General features: G+C 39.3%; 1 protein-coding gene and 1 pseudogene across 1 annotated transcript in view; both read right to left on the bottom strand.

Annotated features, from left to right (window-relative positions):
- Nucleotides 1–21,341, bottom strand: part of PPM1E (protein phosphatase, Mg2+/Mn2+ dependent 1E) — a 224,770-nt gene that overhangs the window by 72,364 nt on the left and 131,065 nt on the right. The gene's annotated exons all lie outside the window — the stretch shown is intronic.
- On the bottom strand, nucleotides 11,000–17,454 carry LOC129470609 (small ribosomal subunit protein eS12-like; annotated as a pseudogene).

The raw sequence follows: 21,341 nt of genomic DNA, 5'->3' as shown, positions 1-21,341 counted from the left end.
ACAAAACTGCCTTTGTAAAACTAACAAATTAGCCAGGAGGTTAGAACTGTGGTTCAGGAGCCATGTAGCCAGAGGTCACAAGATTTGTAACCTCTTCAATTGCTCCTATGAATAACATCACTATTATAAAACCTAAGATTCATGTTTGGGGTATTTTTCAGACTCTCTATTTTGATGGACCAGCTGGTGCCACCCAGACAGGTAAAGCTGGCTCAGCTGGTCTTGCAATCCTACCCAGGAAGTGAAGACAATAAGAAGACAACTTAGATCCCCTATGAGTTCATCCCCAACTCAACCAATCAGCATTCCCCTAGCCCCCTGCTGCCAAATTATCCTTTAAAAACCCTAATCTCTGAATTTTCAGGGGGAGTGACTTGAGTAATAAACTCTTGTCTTCTGCTCAGCTGGCTCTACATTTATTACACTATTTCTCTATTGCAATACTGCTGTCTCAGTAAATCAGCTCTCTCTGTGCAGTGGGCAAGAAGAACCCATTGGGTAATTAATTATCATATTATCTTAGCAGCTTTCCTGTACATCTAAAATTATCCAAAATTTAAAAGTTTGTTTTTTTTTTAAAGTCTGCTCAAGGCTAGATCCTTATAAACTGACTTATTACCTGGCTAACTGTAGGACATGGGAAAAATCAAACACTTTTCCTACTCTCAACATTCAACACATTATTTCTGACACAAGATGTGTGGGTTTTTTTCCCACACATCAAGCAATTCTCCAGCAGACACCAACTGAGTACCCTATAATTCAATCATTTCTGACTCTATCTACTTGGAGATATGCAGAATGACCAACTCACTATAAATTAGGGGTTCCCATGACTCCTTCTTCAGGTCCAATTTATTTGCTAGAGTAGCTTATAGAACTCAGGCAAAATTTTACTTACTATTGCCAATTTATTTCAAAGGATATTTTAAAGGATACAAATGAACAGCCAGATGAAGAGACACTTAGGGTGATACTTGGAATGGTCCCAAGCACAGGAGCTTCTGTCCCTGTGGAGTTGAAGGTGTGCTACCCTCCCCAGCACAAGAAGTTCTTTGAACCCAGTCCTTTCTGGGTTTTTACAAAGGCTTCATTATATAGGCATGATTGATTAAATCACTGGCCACTGGTTACCAACTCAACCTTCAGCTCCTCTCCCCTCCCTGGATGTAGGGGTTGAAGGAAGTATGACTGAAAGTTTCAATCTTTTAATCACATGGTCCATTCTCCTGGCAACCAGCACCCCCATCCTGAGGCTATCTAGGAGCCACCAGCCATCATTCATCTCATTATCATACAAAAAGACACATCACTTTGGAGGTTCTAAGAGTTTTAGGAGCTGTATGTCAGGAAATGGTGAGGAAGACCAAATGTATTATTTCTTATTATAAATCACAGTATCACACTGACCATCTCCTACAATTCTACTCTTTCCTCAATCCACTCCAGTCACACTGGCCTCCTTGTTATTCCTCAAACATACCAATTATGCACTTACTTCAGGCCCTTTGCACTTTGCATCATTTTCTCTGCCTGGAACAAATTTTCTTCAGACAGTCATATGGTTCATATCCTCACTTCCTTCAAGTCTCTGCTTAAATATAACATTAAAGAGGATTTTCTTACTCACTGCCAGAGATGGTGAATTCTTCTTCAAAGGGTTTAACTGTGTAATGTCCTTGTCCTTGGTTTGGAGGCCTCACCTCTTTGTACTTTCTTGTTTCTAGCCTGCAAGCAGCCCTCCAGCTCTTGTTGTGCCCTGACTTGCCCAGACATATCCGAACATGCCTTGTGTTATAGCAGCAGGACCACTCCTACCCCCTCCCTCCCTTGCGAATCGTGTGTTTACCCTAATTGGAAAAGTTTAAGTCTTAGCCAACCAGGGTCAGCTTAGATTGTGCAGTTCAACCCTAGCCAATAGGGGAAGGACACAGGGATAGGGACTGCATTAGGGATAAAAAATCCTCCTCTCGCAGAGGCCAGAAGTGCAAGCGGCACCCTTCTGCACAAGTAAATTTGCCTTGCTGAGAAATGCTTTGAGTGCTTGTTTTCCTTGCGACTCCAAGCTCTTGTTTCTAACACTCACTCTCTTAAAAAAAAGTACCGTCTTAACATCTTTCTTATTATTTATTTGTGAATGAATGTCTATCTCACTTTTGCCCTCCACAGGGACTCAATCAATAATGTTCACTTATTTATCTTCAGCACCCAGAACAGCACCTAGTATATAGTAGGCATTCAATAAGTATTTGTTGAATGAATGAATGACTTTATGTTAAAAATGTACAAAAGAAAAACCCTTCAGGGTTATCTGCATTTTAACAAGAAAAATAAACCAAAGAAATAAACCTCTAGTGTTACAATTTTAGATATTATTCTTATTAACCAGTAGAGATACTTTTAAATGCACCTGAAAAGCCTTCAACTGACCCTTTGAAATCATGTACAGATCATTGCTTATTTCATCTGGTCCTAAGGCCTACTCCAATCTTTAGTATGGCCCTCACTATTCTGTAGTACACAAATCGTGGTTAAATGTTATCCCCTATTCCTGTGTTACAATTAAAATAAAGAGAAAAAAATATGAAGAGAATTCTTTTAACAATAGAGGGAAGACTTCTGGCTTTGGTTCCACTTGTAAGAAGCTTGGAAGTGGCCACTCCAACCTAACAACAAGTAAAAAGCTAAGCAAACTGCAAAACCAACAACACTTCTTAGATTCTTAAGAGAAGTGAGGTCACAATTGCTCCTAAAATTGGACAGGTGTATACAGAGAATTATAAAACATACCTATCAGAAACCTCCATAGGAACCAGTTCCAGGGTAAGAAAACCTGAACTGTAATTGACAAACTGCTGGAGACTAGGTGTCGAAGTCTGATAATCAAAAACTCCAGGAAGACCCAGTCAGAGGGGCTCCCCACACTTTTGTGAGTTTCACCTCCAGGAGCTCTACCAGGTCATCACAGTGAGTATCAGAGAAAAATCCCCTCATGAATCTGGCAAGGGGAGGGGAAAAGGAACCATGTTGAAATGTGGCAGAGCACCCTGTTCTTCTTAATAAGGTCTTCTTTCAGAAGAAACTAGCTAACCAGAGTCTAATGTGACGGGGTTTATCAGAGCCTAACTGACCTAGGGGAAGGGCAATACCCATCTCCAGCTCACTCTAGCCTTCTTGTCCCACCTAAGGGGGAGGAAAAAACAAAACAAACCTTGAGAACAATATGCAAAGCTCTCAGTCCATAGGTACAGCCTCACTAAAACAATGAAGCCTAATTACAGGACTCTAGAATATTTCCCCTAACTACATACCATATCACCACATTACTAAAGGGCTATTTATGGCAGTTCCTTTTACCCTATATATCATGTCTGGCTATTAAGAAAAAATTACAAGACATACTAAAAGCAAAAAAAATTTTGAAAAGACAGAACAAGCATCAGAACTAGATATGGTGGAGAGGTTGGGATTATCACACCAGGAATTTAAAACAACTACGATTAATATGCTAAGGGCTCTAATGGATAAAGTAGACAACATGCAAAAAGAGATGGGCAGTATAAGCAGAGAGGTGGAAATCTAAAGAAAGAGCCAAAATGAATGCTAGAGATAAAAAACACTGTAAAAGAAATGAAGAATGCTTTTGATGGGCTTATTAGTAGCCTGGACTTGGCTTAGGAAAGAATTTCTAAGCTTGAGGATATACAATAGAAACCTCCAAAACTGAAAAGCAAAAACAAGGACTGAAAAAAAACAGAACAGAATATTCAAGAACTGTAGGGCGACGAGGTGGGTGGATCACCTGAGGTCAGGAGTTCAAGACCAGCCTGGCCAACATGGCAAAACCCCTTCTCTACTAAAAATACAAAAATTATCTGGGTGTGGTGGCAGGCACCTACAATCCCAGCTAGTTGGGAGGCTGAGGCAGCAGAATTGCTTGAATCCAGGAGGTGCAGGTTGCAGTGGGCCAAGATAGCACCACTGCACTCCAGTCTCAAGAAAAAAAAAAAAGAAGAAAGAAAGAATAATGACTAAGAATTTTCCCAAAGTAATGTCTTGATACTAAATCACAGACCCAGAAATCTCAGAGAACATCAAGAAGAAAAAATGTCAAAAAAAAAATACCCTATACCTAGGCATATCATTTTTAAAGTATAGAAAATCAAGGATAAAGAATGAAATCTTGAAAGAAGCCAGAAAAATAAAACACCTTACTTACAGAGGAGCAAAGAGAAGAATTGTATCTGTCTTTTCCTCAGAAGCCATGCAAGCAAGAAGAGAACAGAGTGAAAAAAGTGTTGAGAGAAAAAACCATCCACCTAGAATTCTGTACCCTGCAATATTCCTTCAAAAGTAAAGGAGAGGCCAGCCATGGTGGCTCACACCTGTCATCCCAGTGCTATGGGAGGATCACTTGAGGCCAGCAGTTCAAGACCAGACAGGGCAACATAGCAAGAGCCTGTCTCTACGAAAAGGAAACAAAGATATCCAGGTGTGACGGTGTGTACCTGTAGTCCTAGCTACTCAGGAGGCTGAGGCAGGAGGATTGTTTGAGCCCAGGAGTTCAGGCTATGGTGAACTATGATCATGCCATTGCATTCCAGCCTGAGTGATGGAGTGAGAACCTGTCTTGGTGTGGAGTTGTGGGGGTGGTGAGCGGCAGTGGGAATGAAGGAGAAATAAAGACTTTCTCAGACAAACAAAAAAACTGAGGAAATTTGTTGCTAGTAGACCTGCCTTGCAAGAAATATTAAAAGAAGTTCTTTGGAAAGAAGGAATTGATATAGGTCAGAAACTTAGATGCACATTAAAAAAAAGGGCACAAAAGAAGAAATAAGTGATGATAAAAATTAAACCTTTTATTTTTCTTATTCTTAATTGACCTAACAGATTGTTCATAATAATGGCAACAATACATTTGATTAGGCATATGTATGTATCTTATGTGTGTATATATATCCATATGCTTAAGAATATGTTTATATATAGGTAAAATAACAGCAATGATACAAGGGATGGGAGGTAGGAGTTAGGATTATTTTATTATTATAATATCTCACACTATCAGTGAAATGGTGTAGTGTTATTTGAAAGTGGGCTTTAATTACTTATAACTGTATATGGCAAACTCCAGAGCAACCACTAAAAGAAGTATAAAAAGCAGCTCGGCACGGTGGCTCATGCCTGTAATCACAGCACCTTGAAAAGCCAAGGTGGGCGCATCACCTGAGGTCGGAGTTCAAGACCAGCCTGGCCAACATGGCGAAACCCCATCTCTACTAAAAACACATAAATTAGCTGGGCATGGTGGTGGGTGTCTATAATCCCAGCTATTCAGAAGGCTGAGGCAGGAGAATTGCTTGAACCCAGGACACAGAGTTTGCAGTGAGCCGAGATCGTGCGATTGCACTTCTGCTTGGGCAACAAGAGCAAAACCCTGCCTTAAGAAAAAAAAAAAAGTATAAAAAGAAGCATAATTTATATGCTAAAAAAGAGGAAACTGAAGCATAAAATATTAAATTAAAACAACAGGCCAGGTGCAGTGGCTCATGCCTGTAATCCCAGCACTTTGGGAGGCCAAGGTGGGCAGATCACAAGGTGAGGAGTTTGAGACCAATCTGGCCAACATGATTAAACCCTATCTCTACTAAGATACTAAATTAGCCAGGCGTGGTGGGTGGGCACCTGTAATCCCAGCTACTCGGGAGGCTGAGGCAGGAGAATTGCTTGAACCTGGGAAGTAAAGGTTGCAGTGAGCTGAGATCATGCCACTGCACTCCAACCTGGATGACAGAGTGAGACTCTGTCTCAAAAAAAAAAAAAAAAAAAGCAGAAAAAGAGTAGAAGACAAAAATAGAAACAAAGAACAAGGCAACAAATAGAAAACAGTAACAAATATGGTAAATAATCCGAGTATATCAATAATCACTTTGAACATTAATAGTCTAAATGCACAAATTAAATGATTGTCATAATGCATTAAAAAAAACAAGACTCAACTATATGTTGTCTACAAGAAATCCACTTTAAATATAAAGACACATATAGATGAAAGAAAACAGAGAAAAATATCATGACAACACTAATCAAAAGAAAGCAGAAGTAGATACTTAATTTCAGACAGAGTAGATTTCAAAGCAAGGAATGTTATCAAGGCTGAAGAAGGGCATTACATAATGATAAAGGAGTCAATTCCCCAAGAAAATATGATAATCCTTTAAGTGTGTGTGTCTAGCAAGAGTGCATCAAAATACGTGAGGCAAAAACTGGTAGAACAGCAAGGACAAAGAGATGAATCCACTACTATAGTTGGAGACTTCAACATCCCTCTCTCAGAAATGGACAAAATGCAGCAGGCAGAAAATTAGTAAGGACATAGTTGAACTCAACAACAACATCCATCAACTGAATATAATTTACATCTACAGACTACTTCATCCAACAGCAGAATACACATTCTTCTAACTCATATGGAACATTCATCCAGATAGACCACATTCTGGGCCATAAAACATATATTAAGAAATTTAAGTGAATAAAAATTATACAATGTCTTACTCAGATCACAGCAGAATTAAACTAGAAATCAATATCATAAAGATAATTGAAAAATCCCCAAATATGTGGAGATTGAACAATTCACTTCTTTCTTTTTTTTTTTAGATGGAGTCTCACTCTGTCTCCCAGTCTGGCGTACAGTGGCGCGATCCTGGCTCACTGCAGCCTTTGCCTCCTGGGTTCAAGCAATTCTCCTGCCTCAGCCTCCCAAGTAGCTGAGACTTCAGGCATGTGCCACCATGCTCGACTAAATTTTTTTTTTTTCTATTTTTAGTAGACACGGGGTTTCACTGTGTTAGCCAGGATGGTCTTGATCTCCTGACCTCATGCTCCATTCGCCTCGGTCTCTCAAAGTGCTGGGATTACAGGCGTAAGCCTCTGGGCCCGGCCAACAATTCACTTCTAAATAACACATGGATCAAAGAAAAAATTTCAAGAGAAATTTAAACTATTTTGAACTAAATGAAAATGAAAGCACAACTTATTAAAATCTGTGGAATACAGTGAAAGCAGTGCTTAAAGGGAAATTGGTAACATTAAGTGCATATATTAGAAAAAAATATTTAAAATAAATAATTTAAGCTTCCACATTAGAAAACTGGAAAAAGAAGAGCAAATTAAATCCAAAGTAAGCAGAAGAAAATAAATAATAAAAATTAATATACCTACTATGTACCCATAAAAATTAAAAATTAAAAAAGGGAAATGGGTTGGGCACAGTGGCTCATACCTGTAATCCCAGCACTTTGAGAGGCTGAGGTGGACAGATCACTTGAGCCCAGGAGTTTGAGACCAGACTGGCCAACATGGCAAAACCCTGTCTATACAAAAAATACAAAAATTAGCTGGACATGGTGGCACACGCCTTTAGTCCCAGGTACTTGAGAGGTTGAGGTGGGAGGATCACTTGAGCCTGGGAGATTGAGGCTGCAGTGAGCCCTGGCAGTGCCACTGCATTCCAGCCTGGGTGAAGGAAACAATAAAAATTAGAGCAGAAATCAATGAAATTGAAAATAGGAAATCAACAGAGAAAAATCAATGGAACTAAAAGCTGGTTCTTTGAAAGAGTCAATAAAATCAATAAGCCTCTAGCCAGGCTAACTAAGAAAAAAGGAGAGGATGCAAGTTACTAATGTCGGGAATGAAAGATGGGACATCACTATAGATCCCATGGACATTGAAAGGATAATAAAAGGAACACTATGAAGAACTCTATGCATTACATTAATTGATTTTTAGTTTGATACAAATTAATTGATACAAATTTGATAACTTAGATGAAATGAATCGATTCCTTGCAAGACTCAATCTGCCAAGAATTAAACTATCTGAATAGGACTATATTGATTACAGAAATTGAATCAATAATTAATAACCTTACAAAATGCACAAAGCACCAAAACCAGACAGGTTCACTGGAGAATTCTACCAAATATTTAAGGCATAAATTATACTATTTCTCTACAATCTCTTTCAGAAGATAGAAGTCATTCTATGAGACTACCATTACTCATTCTATTAATAAAAATTAATACACCTATTAATTAATTAATGTACCTATTAACCCATAAAAATTAAAAATTAAAAAAGGGAAATAGGCTGGGCGCAGTGGCTAACTTAATTCATTCTATGAGACTACCATTACTTTAATGCCCAACAAAGATGTTACAAGAAAAAAAACTACAGACCAATATCTTCAGGAACAAAGGGGCAATAATCCTCATCTAAATATTAGCAAACCAAATCCAACAATGTATAAAAAGATTTATACATCACAAAAAAGTGGGATTTATCTCAGATATGCAAAATTGATGCATCATTAAAAATCAATTAATGTAATCTATCATATCAAAAGGCTAAAAAAGAAAAATTACACGATCACATCAAAAGATGCAGAAAAAGCACTTGATAAAATTCAACACCATTAATGATAAAAACTCTCAGTTAACAAGAAATAGAGGGCAACTTCTTTAACTTGATAAAGAATATCTATAAAAGACTTACAGCTAGCTTCAAACTTAATGGTAAACAAATAGAAGCTTTCCTACTAAGATCAGGAACAAGGCAAGGATGTTCCCTCTCACTACTCTTTTTCAACATTGTATTTGAAGTCCTAGTTAATGCAATAAGACAAGAAAAAGAATTAAAAGGTATAATGATTAGGAAGGAAGAAATAAAACTGTAACATGTAGAAAACTAACATAACTATGTAGAAAATCTGAAAGAGTCAAAAAACCACTAGAACCAACAAGGAATTATAATAAAATTATAGGAGAAATTGTTTGTCTGTTTTTGTTTTTGTTTTTTAAGATGGAGTTTCACTCTTGTTGCCCAGGCTGGAGTGCAATGGCACGATCTTGGCTCACCAAAACCTCCACCTCCTGGGTTCAAGCGATTCTCCTGCCTCAGCCTCCCGAGTAGCTGGGATTACAGGCATACACCACCACATCCGGCTGATTTTTTTTTTTTTTGTATTTTTAGTAGAGATGGGGTTTCTCCATGTTGGTCACCAGCAATAAATAAGTGGGGAATGTGAAATTAAAAATACAACACCATTTACATTAGCACCCCCCAAAATGAAATATGTAGGTATAAATCTAACAAAATATGTATGAGATCTAATACAAGGAAAACTACAAAACTCTGTTGAAAGAAATCAAAGAACTAAATTAATGGAGAAATATTTCATATTCATGGATTGGGAGACTCAATATTGTCAAGATTCCAGTCATTCCCATTTGATTTATAAATTCAACACAACCCCAACCAAAATCCCAGCAAGTTATTTTGCAGATATCTTCTAGATAAGCAGATAATTTAAGACAAGGATAGTAGTTTGCCTATGAGAAGAACTTTCAAATTCTTTGCAGAATCAAGTAGGTTGAAAGACAATCTTATACATCAGATTCAAAGTGTAAAAATATCAGACAGTATTATAAAAATTATTACCCTTGTTAGAAATAATTTCTCCAGCCTCTGATCACTTATATATTAGGAATGTACTACTATACCACTTACTCTTTGTAACCGAGCAAGATACTTAACCTCTTTCAACTCAAATTTCTTCATCTGGCAAATAAAGATGATAGTACATTGCCAACCCTGCTAAGCAAAATATTATATAAGGAAGACTTCAACTTCTTTTCTTCAACTTCTATACTTTCATAGCACCTTTTTTATTATGTCATAATTATAAATTTATTCACGTATTTTTCACTATCTGCAAGAGGGTAGTGGACATGTATTCAACTTTCTTCTCTATCTCAGCTTTCAGAATAGTATAGATCTCAATAATAATTTTTGGCTCTTTTTGAAATTATTTCAAATTCAAGTAAAAGTAATAATACTATCAGATCTGGTTTCATTATAGATCTGTGCTACTTTGCTATCCTTTAGTGTCTATTGAAAGTCCTCCCCAATTATATATTTATTTGGAAAATATTAGATTACTTTTCTAATAATTGGCAGGGGAAGAGGGGAGAACCCTAGGTAACACAAAGCTTTACTCTGTTTTTTACAACAAGAAGTAAACATAATATCCAAGTTGCCCATTTTATTAGTGAGTTCTCAATTATTCACAAATACAGATTAATCTATAATACTCTAGGCCCTCTTCCTTCCAAGAGCTCAATAAAAACTGAACAACCCAGAAGCTGGGATTAGGCAGAAAAGTGGTACTTTTATGTCTGTGGGTGTGCATGTCAGTGTGTCAGGACAATATAAGATTTTAATTTTCATTTGTTCTCCACTTCTTTTTCCCTTTCCTCATTCTAAACAGGTAACCAGGTCTTCAGGTTCCATTATTTATAGAGGATCTGAGTTACAGAGTGGAAAGCAGAAGTTATTCGTAGATAATCTGCCTTCGAATTTTTATTTTCTGGAAGCTTGAGATAAAGGCAAAAGCTTTGAGAACTGTAAGGGAGACTGGGAAATAGCCTGCTAAACCCAGCTTGCCCAAATTGGAAAAATGTTCAGCAACACCAGGGATAGTGGTGACCTGAATCCTACTTCCTGGCTGTTCTCCAAGGGAATGGCAAGACCTCGAAGAAGAATGGCTACATGGAGTACCTTGGGAGGCTGGACTGTAGTTACTGGGGGGTTCACAATCAAGAGAGACTCTCATGCCCAGGCTTGACCAGAAAAGCAGTAATGTCATTGGACTTGAAGCAGAACTTATCAATAAGGGTAATAGTCCATGATGGTGATAACTGCAGACAAGGGGGCCCATCTCCTATTTGCTTCCTTTTTTCCTAAAAGATTCTTAGGTTTTTGTGCTACTCTTGGGTTGGTGAGGACTAAGAAAGGAAAGGAAGAAAGACATATTCTTTTCTATGTGTTCTCATAATGACTGATATGAATCTATATTTTACCAGGTTGGGCAATTCAAAGTCAGATTTAATTTAATTTATAGGAAATAAAATAATTTTATATATCTTGCCCATACAAATTTGTGATGTTATCCAACTAAACATGACAATATGGATCTATATGTTTCTAATATACTTTAATAAATATTTTCCATTGCTCATTATTTATATTTTTGTGTTTCACAACCCCTATATCTGAATGATTAAAATGTCTGCATTTTGAAAGACTGTTTTTCTTTGGAAGCAAAACAATGATGGCAGTTGTTACTGTCAGTAAGAAGTTCATCATCATAAAAAGTATAATATTGCAAGATAAATTTATAATTTGAATTCAGGAACTGCAAACAAAACATTAAAGGAGTCAGGAGAAAAAGCAATCTCATTAAGTGTTCCCTAGGAAGGTCTATCCACAGACAGAGACAAATGACTTCTGTGGGAAATGCTTCACATCCCACACGCTAGACTAAATAAATGATACTTAACGGGTGTATTTTATTTAAAAAAAAAAATGGTGAGGGATCCCTGGCATCCTAAATCCACCCATACAATGCAGCATAGCTGGTTTGGCTGAAGAACTTACAGAAGGAAAAAAAACACACAAACATTTATCTTCCTTCATTTTTTCCCCCACAAAGATCTATAACAAACTTTAAATTAATTTGACTGCAACCCTATCTTAGCAGTAAGAATGAAAAGAATTCTTACACTCTTGTAGCAGTCTGAAATTTCCAACCAGCATTAAACTATGCACAGAAATAAGAGCTTACTTCTATAACTCTGTATACAGGTCTATTACTTTTTCATTTTTTCTCCTTTACCTCACTTTCCATAATTTAGAACATTCTTTTAATCTTTATTACTAATGTATGATACATTCAGTAGTCTGAAATATTAAGCTACATTCCAGAACAGGAATTTTTAGCTATTATAAAATAATTATATTTTAGATTCATTTTTAATATTTCATTTATTTATTTTTGAGAGGAGTTTCACTCTTGTTGCCCAGGCTGGAGTGCAATGACACAATCTTGGCTCACTGCAACCTCCGCATCATGGGTTCAAGCAATTCTCCTGCCTCAGCCTCCCGAGTAGCTGGGATTACAGGCATGCACCACCACGCCTGGCTAATTTTGTATTTTTAGTAGAGACAGGGTGTCTCTATGTTGGTCAGGCTGGTCTCAAACTCCCTACCTCAGGTGATCCACTCACCTCGGCCTCCCAAAGTGCTGGGATTATAGGCGTGAGCCACCGCGCCCGGCCTCATTTTATTATTATTATTTTTTGAGACAGAGTCTTGCTATGTTGCCCAGGTTGGTCTTGAACTCCTGGCCTCAAGTGATCCTCCTACCTCAGCCTCCTGTGTAGGTGGGACTACAGGTGCCCACCACTGCATCCTGTTTAAGGTAGAACTATTAATTCTCTCTCTTTTAGTTATCTTGCTATTTCCACCAAATCTGCAGTTACTTCCTCCAATAACGTCTTGAACCCCTCAAAGTCATCCATGAGAGCTGGAATCAACTTCTTCCAAACTTCTGTTTATGTTGATATTTTGACCTCCTCTCAAGAATCACGAATTTTCTTTTTTTTCCTCGAGGTGCATGAGCTGTAGTTTTATTGGTTCATTTCTTGCATCTGAAGTACTCTTCGATGACACCTTTGGCTTGAGATTCTTTGCCATAGTCCTTACCTACTACACAACTGCAACCAACCACTTTACAGGGTTTTCCCCCCTCTGTCAATTTTACAGAAGCCTACCCATTCCCCTACTTTCTGGTCAACCTTAATTAGGGTGATATGGTGTTAAGCACTGAGGGCCTCCGCCAACGTGACATACACAGGCTCATCACACATGGATGCAAGCACACAAAGCCTTATCTAAGGTTTTGGCAGCTTTGCAAATTCCATGTGATAGGTCATCATGCTTGAGGGAGGTCTTCAGCGCCTCTTAGGAAACAGTTTTTGTTTTGTTTTGTTTTGTTTTTGGAGACAGGCTCTGTCACCAGGCTGGGGTGTAATGGCACAATCATAGTTCACTGCAGCTTCAAATTCCTGGGCTCAAGTAATCCTCCCACTTCAGTCTCCTGAGTAGCTGGAACACCATGACACCTCGCTAATTTTTTTCATTCTTTTTTGTTTTTCTTTTTTTTTTTTATATTATACTTTAAGTTCTGGGGTACATGTGCACAACGTGCAGGTTTGTTATATATTTATAAATGTGCTGTGTTGGTGTGCTGCATCCATCAACTCATCATTTACATTAGGTTATTTCTCCTAATGCTATCCCTCCCCCATCCCCTCACCCGACGACAGGCCCCAGTGTGTGATGTTCCTCGCCCTGTGTCCAAGTGTTCTCATTGTTCAATTCCCACCTATGAGTGAGAACATGCAGTGTTTGGTTTTCTGTCGTTGCGATAGTTTGCTCAGAATGATGGTTTCCAGCTTCATCCATGTCGCTACAAAGGACAGGAACTCATCCTTTTTTATGGCTGCATAGTATTCCATGGTGTATATGTGCCACATTTTCTTAATCCAGTCTATCGTTGTTGGACATTTGGGTTGGTTCCAAGTCTTTGCTATTGTGAATAGTGCCGCAATAAACATACATGTACATGTGTCTTTATAGCAGCATGATTTATAATCCTTTGGGTATATGCCCAGTAATGGGATTGCTGGGTCAAATGGTATTTCTAGTTCTAGATCCTTGAGGAATCATCACACTGACTTCCACAATGGATGAACTAGTTTACACTCCCACCAACAGCGTAAAAGTGTTCCTATTTCTCCACATCCTCTCCAGCACCTGTTGTTTCCTGACTTTTTAATGATTGCCATTCTAACTGGTGTGAGATGGTATCTCATTGTGGTTTTGATTTGCATTACTCTGATGGCCAGTGATGATGAGCATTTTTTCATGTGTCCGTTGGCTGCATAAATGTCTTCTTTTGAAAACTGTCTGTTCATACCCTTTGCCTACTTTTTGATGGGGTTGATTTTTTCTTGTAAATTTGTTTAAGTTCTTTGTAGATTCTTTGTAGATAGTTTAGTTTTTTTTTTTTTTTTTTTTTTGAGACGTAGTCTCGCTCTGTCGCCCCCAGGCTGGAGTGCAGTGGCACAATCTCAGCTCACTGCAACCTCTGCCTCCGAGGTTCAAGTGATTCTCCTGCCTCAGCCTCCTGAGTGGCTGGGATTTCAGGTGCATACCACCATACCTGGCTAATCTTTGCATTTTTTTAGTAGAGATGGAGTTTCACCATGTTGGTCAGGCTGCTCTCAAACTCCTGACCTCATGATCCACCTGCCTCGGCCACCTAAAGTGCTGGAATTACAGGCGTGAGCCACCGTGCCCAGCCGACACCTCGCTAATTTTTTAATTTTCTGTAGAGACAAGGTCTTGCTATGTTGCTCAGGCTGGTCTTGAACTCCTGGGCTCATATGATCCTCCTGCCTCAACCTCCCAAAATGCTGGGATTACAGGTATGAGCCACCGTCCTCAACCCTGTAAAGTATTCTTAACATCCATTACATCTTCAGCAGCAATGGCTTCCTCAGCCATGGTGGGGGTTACAGACGAAGCCTAATCTTGCACATAGCTGAGCCTCTGTGCATGACTCAGCAGTGGCAAAGCACAAATGTACTTAATGGCATCTAGAATGGTGAATCCTTTCCAGAAAGTTTTCAACTTATTTGCCTATATCCATTAGAGGAATCACTAAGGCAAATATAGCCTTATAAAACGTTTTTCTTAAAACATGACTTAAACGTCAAAATTACTCTTTGATCCATGGTCTGCAGAATGGGGATGTTGTGTTAATAAACATAAAAACATTAAAAACATTAATTTCCTTGTACATCTCCATCAGAGCTCTTGGGTGACCAGGTGCATTGCATTATCAATTGGCAGTAGCATTTTCTTTTTTTTTTTTTTTTTTTAGACAGAGTCTCACTCTGTCGCCCAGGCTGGAGTGCAGTGGCGCAATCTCGGCTCACTGCAAGCTCCGCCTCCCGGGTTCATGCCGTTCTCCTGCCTCAGCCTCCCAAGTAGCTGGGACTACAGGTGCCCATCACCATGCCCAGCTAATTTTTTGTATTTTTAGTAAAGACGGGGTTTCACCATGTTAGCCAGGATGGTCTCGATCTCCTGACCTCGTGATCCACCAGCCTCGGCCTCCCAAAGTGCTGGGATTACAGGTGTGAGCCACCGCGCCTCGCCGGCAGTAGCATTTTCAAAGGAACCTTTTTTTCTGAGCAGTAGATCTCAACGGTGGGCTTAAAATATTCAGTAAAACATGCTATAAACAGATGTGCTGTCATCCAGGCCTTTCAGTTCCATTTACAGAGCACAAGCAGAGTAGATTTAGCATAATTCTTAAGGGCCCTAGGAATTTCAGAGTGTTAAATTAGGATGGACTTCAATTTAAAGTTACCAGCTGCATTAGCCCCTGACAAGAGAGTCAGACTGTCCTTTGAAGCTTTGAAGCCAAGCATTGACTTATCCTCTCTAGTTATGAAAGTCCTAGGTAGCATCTTCTTTCGATAGAAGGCTGTTTTGTCTACATTGAAAGTCTGTTGTCTAGTGTAGCCACCTTCATAAATGATCTTGGCTAGATCTTTTGGATAATGCTGCAGGGTCTACCTCAGCACTTGCTGCTTCACTGTGCACTTTTAAGTTATGGAGCTGGCTTCTTTCCTTAAACCTCATGTACCAACCTCTGCTAGCTTCAGACTTCTGCAGCTTCTTTTTATTTTATTTATTTATTTGAGATGGAGTCTAGCTCTGTTGCCCAGGCTGACGTGCAGTGGTGTAATCTTGGCTCACTGCAACCTCCACCTCCCAAGTTCAAGCAATTCTCCTGCCTCAGCCTCCCGAGTAGCTGGGACTACAGGCGTGCACCACCACGCCCAGCTAATTTTTGTGTTCTTAGTAGAGACGGGGTTTTACCATATTGGTCAGGCAGGTCTTGAACTCCTGACCTCAGGTGATCCACCCACCTCGGCCTCCCAAAGTTTTGGGATTACAAGCACGAGCCACCACGCCCAGCCAGACTTTTCAAGCTTCTGACCTCTCTCATACTTTGTACAATTGAAGAGAGTTAGGGCCTTGCTCTGGATTAGGCTTTGGCTTAAGGGAATTTTGCTGCTGGTTCAGTCTTCTCTTCAGACCACTAAAACTTTCTCTATATCATCAATAAGGCTATTTCGCTTTCTTTTTCTTTCCTTTTTTTGAGACAGAGTCTTGCTCTGTCGCCCAGGCTGGAGTGCAGTGGCGTGATCTCGGCTCACTGCAAGCTCCGCCTCCCACGTTCATGCCATTCTTCTGCCTCAGCCTCCCAAGTAGCTGGGACTACAGGCATCCACCACCACGCCCAGCTAATTTTTTTTTTTTGTATGTTTAGTAGAGATGGGGTTTCACCGTGTTAGCTAGGATGGTCTTGATCTCCTGACCTCATGATCTGCCCGCCTCGGCCTCCCAAAGTGCTGGGATTACAGGCATGAGCCGCCGCACCCAGCCTCCTTTTCTTTTTTGAGACAGGGTCTCGCTGTGTCACCCAGGCTGAAGTGCAGTGGTGTGGCTATGGTTCACTTTTCTCGATCTCCCAGCTCAAGCAGTACCCCCATCTAAGCCTCCTGAGTAGCTGAGAGTACAGGTATGTGTTACCATGCTCATCTATTTTTATTTTTTTTATTTTTTGTAGAGATGGGGGTCTCACTGTTGTCAGCGCTGGTCACAAACTCCTGGGCTCAAGTGATCTTCCCACTTCAGCCTCCCAGTTTTGGAATTACAGGTGTGAGCCACCACACAGGGCCTGTTTCACTTTCTTATCATTCATGAGCTCACTGGAGTAATTTTTTCAAGAACTTTTCCTTTGCATTCACAACTTAGGTAACTTCAGTGCAAGAGCCCTAGCATTTGGCCTATTTTGAATTTTGACATGTTTTCCTCATAAGCTTAATCATTTCTAGCTTTTGAATTAAAGTGAGAGATGTGACTTTTCCTTTCACTTGAACGCTTAGCCCATTGTAGGGTTATTAATTGGCCTAATTTCAATAGTGTTGTGTCTCAGGGAACAGAGAGGCCCAAGGAAAGGGCAGAGAGGGATACGGAAACAGCCAGTTGGTGAAACAGTCAGAACACACAATATTTATTAAGTTCGCTGTCTTATATGGGTGCAGTTTGTGGTGCTACCCCCCAAAATTACAATAATAACATCAAAGATCACCGACTACAGATGGCCATAACAGATATAATAATAAGCTTGATATATTGCAAGAATTACCAAAATGTGACAGAGACATGAAGTGATCACATGCTGTTGAAAAAATGGTGCCAACGGACTTGTTGAACACAGGGTTGCCACAGACCTTGAATCTATGAAAAATGTAGCATCTGTGAAGAGCAATAAAGCAAAGCACAATCAAATGAGGAATGTCTGTATTATCAAACAATGGTTTACTCCAGAACAGTTGAAATGAATGATCTAGAGCTAAATACATCAACTCGAATAAATTTCAAATAAATTCCAAATACAAAAAATATGTTGTAAAAAGAATAAGGAGTATACTATTAAAAAACACATTAAACAATTATAATGGTTTAATGTATTTAAATAATGTGTGTATGTGTGTTTGTGTGTATAGGTATGTGTGTGTGTATATAGGAAATATACATAGGAAAGATCAATGAAGCTCTTGTAGGGAGCCCTATGGGTCCCTAAGATCCTTCTTGAAAATAGTCAAAACTATTTTCATAATAATACTAAGAAGTTATTGTGGTGACATTTTCACTGATGGTGCAAAATCAATTATGGGTAAAACTGCCGGCACCTGAACACAAATCCAAATCCATGCAGTGTCACCAAACTATACTAGTAGTCATGGCATTTTTTACTATCATTCACTTGCAGAAAAAAAAATGCTTTAAATCCAGCTTCACTTAAGAATGTTAAGAATATTCTTGATAAAATGGTAATAACCACTAATTTTATTAAATTTGCCTCTTGAATCAATTTTTTTAAAAATAGACTTTATTAAAATTAGCCAGGTCTGGTGGTGCACACCTGTTAATCCGAGCTACTTGGGAGGCTGCGGCATGAGAATTGCTTGAACCCAGGAGCTGGAGGTTGCAGGGAGCTGAGGTTGCACCACTGCACTCCAGCCTGGGCGACAGAGCGAGACTCTGTCTCAAAATAAATAAATAAATAAATAAATAAATAAATAAATATGTAGACTTTATTTTTGTTTTTTGGTGGTTTTTCTGGTTTGTTTTTTTGAGACAGGGTCTTGATCTGTTGCCCAAGTTGGAGTGCAGTGGCGTGATCATGGTTCACTGCAACTTGAACTCTTGAGCTCAAGGGATCCTACCACTTCAGCCTCCCACGTAGCTGGGACTACAGGTGTTTGCCACCACATCCAGCTAATTTTTAAAATTATTTTTGTAGAAACAGGATTTCACTATGTTGCCCAAGCTGGTCTTGAACTCCTGGCCTCAGGAGTTCTTCCACCTCAGCCTCCCAAAGTGCTGGGATTACAGGTATGAGCCATCATGCCTGGCCAAAAACAGACTTTAAGAACAGTCTTAGGTTCACAGCAAAATTAAGCATAAAGTACAGAGAGTTCCCATATATCACCTGTGCCCACACACCCACCAGCCTCCCTCCCTATCAACAGCCCATACCAGAGTGGTACATTTGTTATAATCAATGAACCCACATTGACACATAATTATTACCCAAAGTCCATAGTTTACACTAAGGTTCACTCTTGATGAACATTCTGTGGGTTTTGATAAATGTATAATAACATATATGCATCTTTATAGCATTGTACAGAATAGTTTCACTGTCCTAAAAATCCTCTGGGTTCTGCCTACTCATCCCTCTCCTCAATCCCTGAAAACCACTAATCTGATTGCTGTCTCCACAGTTTTGCCTTTTTCCAGAATGTTATATAGTTGCAATCATACAATAGGCATCCTTTTCATATTGGCTTCTTTCACTAAGTAATATGCATTTAAGCTTACTCCATGTCTTTCATGGCTCAATGACTCATTTCTTTTCAGTGCTAAATAATATTCCATTGTCTGGATGCACCACCGTTTGTTTATCCATTCACCTACTAAAGGACATCTTGGTTGCTTCCAAGTTGTGATAATTATGAATAAAGTTGCTATAAACATTTCTGTGCAGTATTTTTTGTGGGCATAAGTTTTTAAATCATTTGGGTAAAAACCAATGAATATGATTGCTGGATCATATGGTAAGAGTACATTTTATTTTGTGAGAAATTGCCAAACTTCTTCCAAAGTGGCTGTACCATTTTGTCTTCCAGCCAGCAATGAATGAGAGTTTTTGTTGCTCCGCATCCTTGCCAGCATTTGGTGTTGTCAAGGTTTTAGATTTTTATCATTCTAATAGGTGTGTAGTGTTATCTCATTATTGTTTCAATTTGCTAAGACATATCGATGTTGAGCATTTTTTCATATGTTTATTTGCCATATAAAAATCTGTTTTGGTAAAGGGTCTGTACTTCTTTGGTAAAGTGTGTGTTCAGATCTTTTGCCCATGTTTAAATTGGGTTGTCCATTTTCTTATTGTTTTAAGAGTTGTTTGTATATTTTGGCTAACATGCTTTTATCAGATATGTCTTTTGCAAATATTTTCTCCCGGTCTGTAGCTTGCCTTCTCAGTTTCCTGACAGTGTCCTTTGCAGCGCAGAAATTTATTTATTATTTTATCATTTTATTATTATTTTTTTTTTGAGACAGGCTTTCTCTTGCTCTGTCACCCAGGCTGGAGTGCAGTGGTGTGATCGTGGCTTACTGAAACCTCCAATTATTGGGCTCAGGCAATCCTCTTGCCTTAGCCTCCTGAGTAGCTGGGAATATAGGCATGCACCAACATTCCTAGCTACTTTAAATTTTTTGTAGAGATGGGGTCTTGCTATGTTTGCCCAGCTGGTCTCAAACTCATGGCCTCAAGCAATCCTCCCGCTTCAGCCTCCCAAATTGCTAGGATTATAGGCATGAGCCACCATGCTGGCCTTGAAATATTTCAAAATTAAAATATAACACAAGCATGTATCCTAATTTTTACCTAAGTATAAATTTTCTCCTCTGCAGTTTAGAATCTGTATAGTTTGGTACAGAGCCTAGTGCATTTCTGTCCTAAGTCTTTGTTTTATAGAAAGATGTAAAACATGGCCAGGCATGGTGGCTCACGCCTGTAATCCCAGCACTTTGGGGCGCCAAGGCAGGCAGATCACTTGAGTCCAGGAGTTTGAGACCAGCCTGGCCAACATGGCAAAACGCTGTCTCTACTAAAAATACAAAAATTAGCCAGGCATGGTGGCGCATGCCTGTGATTCCAGCTATTTGGTGGCTGAGATATGAAAATCATTTGAACCCGGGAGGTGCAGGTTGCAGTGAACTGAGATCATGCCACTGCCCTCCAGCCTGGGTGACAGAGCAAGACTCTGTCTCAAAAAAAAAAAAAGAAAAAGAAAAAGAAAAAAAAGTAAAACATGATAGAAAAACTGATTATATGGTTCATTATATGTTCCTTTCCAAATAGAGCAGCTTCATCCAAAGGAAAAAGAACCAACAAAAATAGAGATCATGAGATATTTACTGGTATAAAATGTGTAACTATTTCCATTTCCTATAGTCTGCAATTTTGAATTAAGACAGACTCATTAAAATGATATATATCCGGCCAGGCACGTTGGCTCATGCCTGTGATCCCAGCACTTTGGGCGGTTGAGATGGGTGGGTGACAAGGACAGGAGTTCAAGACCAGCCTGGCCAATATGGTGAAACCCTGTCTCTACTAAAAAAAATACAAAAATTAGCTGGGCATGGTGGCATGCACCTGTAATCCCAGCTACTCAGGAGGCTGAGGCAGGAGAACTGCTTGAACCCGGGAGGTGGAAGTTGCAGTGAGCCGAGATTGCATCACTGCACTCCAGCCTGGGCAACAGAGCAAGACTCCATCTCAAAATAATACTAATAATACTAATAATATATCCATTTGCAGAGAGGCTTATTGATTCATTCATTTAAAATTTATTTAATTTCACCAGGTACGAGTGGCTCATGCCTGTAATCCCAACACTTTGGGAGGCCAAGGAGGGCAGATCACCTGAGGTCGGGGGTTCGAGACCAGCCTGACCAACATGGAGAAACCCCATCTTTACTAAAAATACAAAATTAGCTGGGCGTGGTGGTGCATGTAATCCCAGCTACTTGGGAGGCTGGCGCAGGAGAATCACTTGAACCTGTGAGGTGGAGGTTGCAGTGAGCCGAGATTACACCATTGCACTCCAGCCTAGGCAACAAGAGCAAAATTCTGTCTCAAATAAAAAAGAAAAAAAAATTATTGAATTTCAACTGTGTGTTAGTCCCTGTGTTAAGTACTAAGGATA

The sequence above is a fragment of the Symphalangus syndactylus genome, chromosome 20 (genome assembly GCF_028878055.3).
Source record: "Symphalangus syndactylus isolate Jambi chromosome 20, NHGRI_mSymSyn1-v2.1_pri, whole genome shotgun sequence".
NCBI lineage: Eukaryota > Metazoa > Chordata > Mammalia > Primates > Hylobatidae > Symphalangus > Symphalangus syndactylus.
The sequence above is the reverse complement of the archived record's forward strand: the minus strand, read 5'-3'. Positions and strand labels throughout refer to the sequence as shown.